This window comes from Anas acuta, chromosome 3, assembly GCF_963932015.1.
Source record: "Anas acuta chromosome 3, bAnaAcu1.1, whole genome shotgun sequence".
NCBI classification, from domain to species: domain Eukaryota; kingdom Metazoa; phylum Chordata; class Aves; order Anseriformes; family Anatidae; genus Anas; species Anas acuta.
Window position 1 is genome coordinate 46,373,913 of NC_088981.1, and position 8,459 is coordinate 46,382,371.

Here is an 8,459-nt window from a genome sequence, read left to right on the forward strand (position 1 = left end):
ATTCATGTTAATAAGAATCAGTGTTTTACTAATTTGCTCTTTAAAGATACCATACACCCTTGATAATTCTCTTCCACCACATGGGGTTTGGTTCACTGTGAAGTGTCATATGCAATGTATGAAGCACGGAGAGAGAGCACATATACCAGAGAATGGGCGAGCACACGCTTCTGAGTGCAGTGTATTTAAGAAACTCAGACTTTAGGAGAAAATCTCTACAGGATATCAAAGCAAATTTCAATCCAAGAAGGTTTCGCTGTGTCAATAGATGTAGCACAAGGGCTGCCTGTTGTTTCACAAACAATGAATCTTCTCCAGCCTATAAATAATGTAAAGACAGGTCTCAGGATTTTTAAAAAATTCTGCTAGCTTGAGGCTACCTACCCAGCATGCCTCCTTGTTTACAACTTCCAGTACAAACATATATTCTGTTTGTTTTCAGATAAAACATCAGCTTTCCTGACTTCTGGAATTAACCTCTAATACATATTAGCAGCAGCCTTTCAAGTAGTTTTTGCATACACAGGCTTTCAGTAACGTGACCACACAGGGGTGTGCTCTGACACTGTCTAGAGGTGAGCTCCTTGGTGTTAGGTGTGCAGTGCTAACGAGATGTCACAAGCAGCTGCTCATCACTTGGCAAACATCTGCCGCTCAGGTAAGCACTCTAAAAGCCATTTACAAATATCAAATGAAACAGCACTCTAAGTAGATCTGGGAATGCAATGGGGTGCTACACAAAGGGCTGGTTTTGTGAAATTCAATTGTTTGTTCACAGGTAGCAGGTCTGTTGTCATCCTAGGCATGTGAGGGCTTGAATCCCCAGCATCTACAGGAGTGCAGGTGAGTGCCCTGACTACCTGAGTTCTCCTCCCGTGACATTTGTCTCTCATCCAGTAGTTTTGATATTCTTTTTTTTGGTATAGATGCAGTAAGCCCAGTGGAGAGAGTCTCTGCTTAGTGTAGCTTGTCTTGCCAAGGTTAGGGCCCCCTTCCATAGTACAGACACATCAGCCTGAACCCTGGCAGGCTATAGAGGGCATAACTCCCATGCCTGCCGCTTCCTAAAGGGCTGGCTCTCATACAAAATACATTTGCCTGTCTCTGTTGTGTAGTGTCTGAACCTGTACCTCTGTCTGGGGTGTAGTCTAAGACAAGTATTCATCTGTGTAGGTTTTAGACTGATTAGGATGGAGATGCTCATGAAGACAGTGGTAAAGCATTGGAACAGGCTGTCCAGGGAAGTGGTAGACTCCCTGTCCCTGGTGGTATTTAAGAGATGTGTACATGTGGCACTAAAGGATGTGTTTCAGTGATGGGATTCTGTAGGTCAGGTTGATGGTTTGATTTGATGATCTTGAAGGTCTTTCCCAACCTAAATAATTCTGTGATTATATGATTCTATGCTCAAACTAAAGGTGCTTTTATTTAGTCAGAGAAACAGAACCTTGGGTATCTCTAGAGCTTAAGGAAAGGAAAACAAAATGCAAGTCATTGATAGAGTGTAGTCAGGAAGGGAGATTTTGATAGCAATTTTGGACTTTATCACTTAAAAACGCTTAAATCCATTTTCTTCCAATTTCAGGCACTTTCACTTTTTATTAGAAGTCTCCTGAAACACATCATTTCAAAACAGAAGGACATATGACAAAACAGAATTTGGATCGAGGACAATTTAATCTATGGCTCTGTCTACTACAGTTTACATGACAAAACTATAATGAGGAAAGGCTTCTGTCTAGGACTGAAGTCTTGCCTACCTCTTAATGTCTTCAGAGCTCTATGGTATTAACCTCTCTTTTCCTGGGGGTGTTTTTTTGTTTGTTTGTTTATTTTGTTGTTGTTTCTGTATGTTTGTTTGTTTTTTAATGTGTCTGAGGTTTTCAAAAGTGAATGCAAATTGCTTATAAGTACATTTTTGGGTTCAAGGAGGAACAAATGGATCCCTCCAACGCAACCTGAGAGACCAAGAGAATGGCAGATTATAATCAACAGCAAAGAGCTGGATTGAGTTGGGGCCAGCTGAGGAACAGCTGTAAGTCATAAACATCTGATAGCTTTCTGATGCTCTATGGGAAGGAGTGTCCACCAAGCTCTTACCAAGGTTGAATCTTGGCTGACAGACACCCATTTTTTTGAAAGCAGCACAGCAAACTGCTCAGCCAAATTCAGTGACCAGGCACAGAGGGTAAATTCCCTGCTTCCCTGCTTCTTGCTGATTCACTCAGGAGATAACAGCAGCAGTTTCTTGGATTAACTATGGTTGTGGTTGTTGTGCCAGTGAAACCCATTTAGGAGCTTTCAGTCTGGCACTTGTATAATCAGGAAGTATGCTCGCTTGTAAGTGGAAAAAAGTTTGGAGTTGTATGAATTTAAAAAAGCAGCAAAGGGGAGGGAAGGATCACAAAGTCAGCTGCTATTGCTACTGGTCCCCCGGAAGGTGATCTGTTCTTGGGCTTTCATTAACTCTTGAAGGTTTTCCAGGTGCTTATCTAATCTCAAGGCTGTACATATCCAGCTGAAGTATTACTTCCTTACTGCCCAAGTCAGGTTTTGTGTTCTACAAATGCTCTACAGGAATATCATTATAAATCCATAGCTGAAAGAGCCTGTGCATCTTAAGTGCTCTTTGGTTTGCCACCTCTGAATATTCTGCCAGAAGAGATTTAGAACATTGGCTCTGTAAATGCTTTCATGTCAAGACTAAAGGCAACACTTGTTTAATTCATTCTTTGACCCAACAGTAGCTTTATCTTAGGTTATCACTTGTTAAGCTCTCCAGAATGTTTTAAACATGAAGGGGGCTGCTGCATATATACATCCACTGTACTGTATTTTACTTGTACAAATTTGACAGTAGTGATTCATATACATCAAAACCATTTCCTTTCCATGCTGCAAATAATGCTTTACTTTAGCTCCATTCACAGATTCACATAGAGGACATATAACTTGTTCTAGGGAAAGAAAAAAAAAAAAAAAAGAGAGAGAGAGAAAATTGCATTTATTCTCTGCCTGATATTTTTCTTATTATGTCTTATTTGTAAATCTGTATTTTAGGTCACAAGAGCTCAAAGGTGTTTATACTGTTATATACTCGTGTGTATGAGAGAGATTCTTTGTGTGTATATATAAATATATATGTATATATGTTTGAGTACACACATTTATAAATAAAAATATGCATAGATATGAGGCTAGTTGCAGTAATGATATATGCTGCGGTATAAATGGAGGACTGGATTTATACATCAAATATACTGCAACCTGATTAGAATAACAAGCAAAGGGGCAGAGTGGTTTGCTCTTCATCATCCATTGGCAGTGCAAAACCGAAATAATTACACTATTCTGTGTAAACCCATCTGTTCTGCCAGCATGGGATTTATCCCTAAATTGTCAAACAACTGCAGTTGTATTTAGAATCAGCAGCTGACCGTGACCCCCAGAAGTGAGGTCAACAGAATCATTCTGGATTTGCATCATAGAACAAGAGTCAGAAACTCAACAGTTTTGTGTTAGAAAGAGTTACAGGGCCAATTTGTTAACAGTTTGTGTTCACTCACAACAATGATGGTTTCTACACCATAGGACATATCGTCCAAACATTGTTTCATCCAGACACCACACTATTGTATTGTAGCCTGATGCCTCACTCCCTCAATGTCATGACAAGATCTTAGTATCTGTTGCCTCATATTTTTGTTCTGAAAAAAAAAAAAGAAAAAAAAAAAGTTTTATTTTGGGTAGAGATAGAGAGGGATCCACAACATCCTGTAACAAATTCCCCAATCCAGATAGACATGGGAGCATGGACTGCAATGCAGACAGACAGCACCTCAGCCCTGTGCAGAGAGGTGGGTGCTATTTCAGATAGTTTGATCTCAACATCCGTCTAGTCTTCTTGTTACCTGCTGTGACATCCAGACCAAAATATTTATCAAGCATGCAATATACCAGAATGAAAGTACAAGCCTCAGTGTCAGCTCAGGGAATATAACACCATCAAGAGAGTTGATAATACTTTAAAGAGAAAATACCTGCATCAGTCCCTAGCATACCTGTGACTAACAAGTCAGGGATCAGGGAGCCCTTGTCTGCCAGTGCTATTGGTGGCTGTGCTGTGTTGCAGAAGCTCACACAACTCTTAAAACCCAGTGCCAGTCGGTCAGGCCTTGGGCACTGACAGCAGCAGACCTCTCTCAGATGTCTCGGCCCAGCGATTTCTCAAAGAGATATGTTAACAGGAGTAACATGAAGAAAATACCCTGAGTAAAAGCATGGAAAAGCTAAAGCTCTGTCAGGGAGGAGTTGTGGAAGACAGTTAGACAAGGTTTAAAAGATCTTTGTTACAGCACATAACGGTTGCCAGCAGCAAGGCGACATGTAGAAGATAGCATTCTTTTTGACACTTGCTAGTTTTAAAGCACTTGATATTTGTAATATTTTTCAGTTAGTGCATGCAGCAATGGCTAACTATGAAAATGCAATACAGAACTTCAGATAGCACATGTCACACACAGAATTAACTCTGACAACATTTTTATTTATGTATTTTAATGAAGAGTCACAGATGAGGTTTTCTAGGGGTGAGGACATGGCTTCGGAGTTCTGGGGGCTGAGTTTCTTGCAACAGAGTTTGCTGTGATTAAGGTCTGAGACAAAAAAAGAGGTTGAGCAAGAACTGTATGCTGGAATGGCTTGGAAGTGTCCCCAACTAACAACAACAACCAAACAGAGACTGGTACATAAAGTGGGATTCATCTCCTCTAGTCGCAGCTGTCAAAAAGCTGGATGTCTGGTCTGCCATAATCTCTCAGGCACCAGCAAAAAAGGCAGCTGCAGAGGTTAATGAATCCCAGCTACTTGGAAAACAGCTTAAAACAGAAAGATCTGCCCTCCTAAGGGAGGAAAACCAAACAACATGGATGAGACATCCTTACTTTTTCCACAGCTCCAGTAACATGAAATGAATCTCACTTACTATACAGGCTGATGCTCATGGGGGAAAAAACAAAACAAAACAAAACAAAAAAACCAGTGCTCTAACACAATGGGCATGCTGGAACAGCCAAAATGCTGTTATTTGTGTGTGCTTGGGGTAAGAGGGACAGTCAAAAAGAAAACACTTTTTTTTTTTTTTGTAAAGTATCACAACACCAGTTGTGGAAGGTGGACAGACAGTGCTAAGCGTTTCTGTTTAAGCTCGAGTTCTGTGCCATTAAATCTAAGGGTGTTTAACCACTGTATTAAGTGGGAAAGTTACTGAGCCTTGGACGAGTTGAACTGAGGTCACTGAAGCACCTGAAACCAGAAAAACTTTCAGTTGCTATCATTTATTTTCCTTTTGAGTTCAGAAGTGCTTCTATTTAAATTTGCTACCATAACCCATAACAAAGGAAATCCATAGCTCACACTGAACAACAAAACCTCTCTTAAGAAACTGCACATATTTTTAGGAAGAGTAAACAGTTAGAAAGCCCTAAGGCCAGCTGATGCTAATGCTTTCCTGTTCAATGCATGGAATTGTCTCAAATAAATAAATAAATGAACTGTCAGTCCTGTGCTTAAAGTTGCATTAATGTCAAACCCATGAAAAGGGTAAGTATGTAACATACCATGCTCCACCAGCACTGAGGCAATGACATATTTTTTAGAGTGTGAGTAGAAGAAATTATTTCAGCCATATATTTTGAATATCTGTTTGAAGCTATCACTTTGGAGTGAATAAAATGTGTTTTATCCTTGCTAAGTCTGCAATCAAGTCTAGCACTGTGCCTTAGCGGGCTAATGTTCTCGTCGCTTCAACTTTCCTGCTTGGCAGGGGATCAGCCTCTCTTTGCTGCTCATATTGAGCAGACAAACTTGCAGATTTCAATCCTGCTGGCATGTGTTTCTGAAATAGATGGGCTATAATGTACCTTTTGGCCTGACAAGAAGACTGTGATTCTGGGAGCATTCCCCTCAGCCAGTGTAGGACCTTAGAGAGGGGCTGATGTTCTGTCACCATCAATGTCATTACAAACAATGTGGTGCCTTAGCAAAATGCTTAAAACACATGCAGAGAACTAAATTAGCCATGGCAAGAACAACAACAAAACTCAGCCTACAACCCTTTACAAAAAAATATTCAGATGAAAGCCGTCAGACTAAATAACTTGAACATGAATGTAATTATTATTTTTTCTTTCTTTCTTTATATTTCTTTACAGGTCATCTAAGAAGAGAAAACAGCAGTGCTGCACCTTTAACGTAGTTTTAATACATATTCAATGTACCTTCAATTACTGCCTGAGTAATCAGTGTGGATGCAAATCAAATGTGGAACAACAGAATGATTTTCTGGGCTTCCTCAGGGGACTGGACTTTGGAAGTAGTAGCACTGTGTTGTGTTTCATGCAACTTTGTAAAAAGAGGGAAGGAGAGAGCTGAGAATAGTAGGCAGTGGAAGCCTTCCAAACATGCTATATTGCTAGCTGTGCACGTAGGAGAATCTACATTAGCACTGCAACCTTCAACTGCTGTGATTTGCCAATCACAGTTTTGGAAGTGATACTTCCTTGCTCTTTGTGCCCTGAGGGAAGTCTCTGTGCATTACCCTGCTGCCTGCTTGAGTGAATCCTTTATAGCAGAATAAACCTGACCATGAGAAACAACGAATATTTTCAAGCCAAACACCCATAAAGAGACTTGTGTTTGTAGCAAGAGTTTCACTCCAGAGATCCCACATTATTCTTCTTATACTTTTATCCAGAAGCTACCCTGTTGTGACCACTCTTTTTCAGAGTACCCCAGAGACCTTCTTGTGATTGCCAAACCACTCTCCTTCATGTTTGAAAAGTTCTGGAGTCAGGTGAAGTTCCTGGTGACTGGAAAAAGGGAAACATCACTCCCATTTTTAAAAAGATAGAAAGGAGACCTGGGGAACTACAGACCAGTGAGCCTCACCTCTGTGCCTGGCAAGGTCATGGAACAGATCCTCCTGGAAGTAATGTCAAGGCACGTGCAAGACAAGGAGGTGATCTGAGACAGCCAGCATGGTTTCACCAAGACAAATAGTACCTGACCGATCTGGTGGCCTCCTATGTTGAAGTCACTGCATCAGTCAACAAGGGAGGCCCAACCAATATCATCTACCTGGACTTCTATAAAGCCTTGGAGACAGTCCCACGTGACATCCTTATCTGTAGGGTAGACTGTTCGTTGCATAAGGAATTGACAGCATGGTTGCAGCCAGAGATTTGCAGTCAAAGATTCTATGTCCAGGTGGAAGCCAGTGATATGTGGCTTCCTCATGTGAATATTGGATATGAGGAATATTGAATATGAGGAATATCCTGTGGAATATTGAATATGAGGAATATCCTGAGGAATATCCTGTGGATATTCCTCAAGGATCCATTCTGATACCAGTGCCCATGTGGGCCCATGTGAGCCTAATGAGGTTCAAGAAGTCTAAGTGTAAGGTGCTGCACATGAGTCAAGGCAATCCCATGAGTACAGACTGGGAGAAGAACTCATTGAGAGCAGCCCTGCAGAGAAGGACTTGGGGATTCTGGTGGACAAAAAAAGCTCTACATGAGCCAGCAGTGTGCAACTGCAGCCCTGAAGGCCAAACTGCACCCTAGGCTTCATCAACAGCAGGTTGAGGCAGGTGATTGTCCCTCTCTGCTCTGCCCTTGTGAGGCCCCACCTGAAGTGCTGCATCTAGGTCTGGGGTCCACAGCACAAGAAGGATGTTGATCTGTTAGAATGGGTCCAGAGGAGGGCCATGAAGATGATCAAGGGTCTGGAGCATCTCTCCTACAACGAAAGGCAGAGAGAGAGCTGGGGCTGTTCAGCCTAGAAAAGAGAAGTGTCTGGGGAGACCTCATTGCAACCTTTCAGTACTTAAAGGGAGCTTATAGAAAAGATGGATAGTGACTTTTTACACAGGCAGAGAGTGATTGGATGAGGGGGAATGGTTTTAAACTAAAAGAGGGAAAATTTAGGCTAGAAATCAGAAGGAATTTCTTTCTCAAAGGGTGGTGAGGTACTGGAACAGGTTGCCCAGAGGTTGTGGATGCCCCATCCCTGGAAGTGTTCAAGACCAGATTGGATGAAGCCGTGGGCAACCTGATCTACTAGGTGGCATTCCTGCCCATGGCAGGGGGGTTGGAACTAGATGGTCTTTAAGGTCCCTTCCAACCCAAGCCATTCTTTGATTCTATGATAAAATGCAGTGTGGAGCTTGCTGTCAGCCTCAGAGAATTAAGCAGCAATTACTCCAGCACCTTTCTGATACACAGTCAACTCCTGTGATGCCACCATTACTCAGAGAATCTGAAATGTGCTAGTAGAGTTTTTATGAAACTTAAAAATTAGGAAAATGGTTTGAGTATTACTTGGCTCAGGCAAACCAGGTGAAAGACTGAGGATTGCTGGATGAGGGATGATTTCTGTGGAAATCAGAACATGGA

General features: G+C 41.6%; 1 long non-coding RNA gene across 3 annotated transcripts in view; it reads left to right on the forward strand.

Moving 5' to 3' along the window:
* Window positions 1-7,338, forward strand: part of LOC137854016 (uncharacterized) — a 21,741-nt gene extending 14,403 nt beyond the window's left edge. For 2 of the 3 annotated variants that reach the window (XR_011094880.1, XR_011094881.1), the window contains 4 exons: window positions 443-658; window positions 779-843; window positions 1,930-2,035; window positions 6,213-7,338. This is a non-coding gene — a long non-coding RNA (uncharacterized lncRNA). The remainder of the gene's footprint in view (window positions 1-442; window positions 659-778; window positions 844-1,929; window positions 2,036-6,212) is intronic. The other variant, XR_011094882.1, reaches the window with a different exon arrangement.
* The last annotated feature ends 1,121 nt before the right edge of the window (window positions 7,339-8,459 follow it).